Source organism: Etheostoma spectabile, chromosome 11, assembly GCF_008692095.1.
Source record: "Etheostoma spectabile isolate EspeVRDwgs_2016 chromosome 11, UIUC_Espe_1.0, whole genome shotgun sequence".
Classification (NCBI taxonomy): domain Eukaryota; kingdom Metazoa; phylum Chordata; class Actinopteri; order Perciformes; family Percidae; genus Etheostoma; species Etheostoma spectabile.
Window position 1 is genome coordinate 23,601,249 of NC_045743.1, and position 1,599 is coordinate 23,602,847.

Here is a 1,599-nt window from a genome sequence, read left to right on the forward strand (position 1 = left end):
ATTTACAAGGACCCAACAGTTGTAGCAATTCCCATCCATTCATTCATTTTGTATTTGGGCTAAATTAAAAAGAAACAAATGCACCAACAATACATAAAAAGCCATCCACCTAAACTGTATTTCACCTAAAGTAATAAAAAAAAAAAAAAAAATAAAGTTTGTTTAAACAGCCAATAAGGAAAACTTAAAAGAATACCCTTTGGTTACTTTCATCATCACTCCAATTTCCACCAACTAATTTTTCTTTTAACCCATCAGGTGTTTGAGAAACTCTATTTGTATTTTTATTTTGATGAGAAGATTTGTGTACAAGGAAACGTTTAATTATTCTGCACTAGAAACCTTTTGAAAATGTGTTTTTTATAATTGAAGATATAGATAGATAGATAGATTTCAGATTAAAAAACACCATTTTCTTTCTTTGCGAAGCCGGAGTGTCTCGGATGTTAAACTGAGAGTTGTTTTGCTGCTGCTGACAGCAGTCCACTGTGTAATTATTTTGGACCAAATTACTTATCGAGTGTGCTTCTTCCTGATAAAACTGGTCTATTTCCTCCAGCCTTGAGGTCATCTGTCATCCGGAGCTTCATACTTCCCTTTTAGGAAGAGTTTGTCTCTTCTGTAATCACTCTGGAGACAGGCCAAAGAAAGTATAACCCCCTCTTTAAAAAAAAGGAGAGAAAACAGAAGGGGAACAGTAGGTTGAGATCAATTTGTCAAATTCAAAGGTAAATGTTGTGACAGGCTGACTGGATCTTTGCCTCTACCTGTTTTCTAACCACTCTGCTGCTGGCCTCAGATCTGTCGGAAAGAGAAGAAGAGTTGGCTCCTACACAGGGCCTCTGTAATTATCCAATAGAAACAGAGAGGTAGGATGTATAAGTTATTCACATGCTTCAGTCCTGCATTTTATTCCATGCATGCATAATAAAAGCAGAGTGTGTGCACATTTTAAAACAAACAAATTAACTTTTCCCTACCAATTACACGGGAGTGAGTGAGTGTGTGTGTGTGTGTGTGTGGCAGGGACTGCAGAGTATAGTCAGTGGCGACACAGCCAGCCCTACAGCTACAAAACAGCTTTAATTTACATGCAAATGAAGGTAATGAACAGAACCACTGCTGCTGTCCTCCCTGCTGATGAAGAACTGCATGGATGTACAGTAAAACCTGAACTCATCTATTCACGTGAAATAAAACAAAAAGCTCGGATGTGACTTCACTCTGCCTGCGTGGGTCAGTGATTTTTAGATTTACGGAGCAGGAGGGCTGACCCAGATCAGAACTGGAGCGCTGGGTTTTTGTTGTTAGTCACCTTTTCTGGTTCAACAAAAGAAATTCTTAATTTTATAATTCACTTTTTCTCACAAATAACAAAACAAGCTCAATGTTTGAGTGAGCAAGCATTCCAATTTAAAGATATATTTCTGAGGTGCCACAAATAGGATTCAAATGACCAGATGCACACATAACTTATCATTCCAATACTCGTGTTTCGATTGTCATAATTGCATAAACAAACAATAAAGCACCACAAAATAATTACTATAAATAATAACTTTGGGAAAAAAACCAACCTTTAGATGATATTTTTCCCCA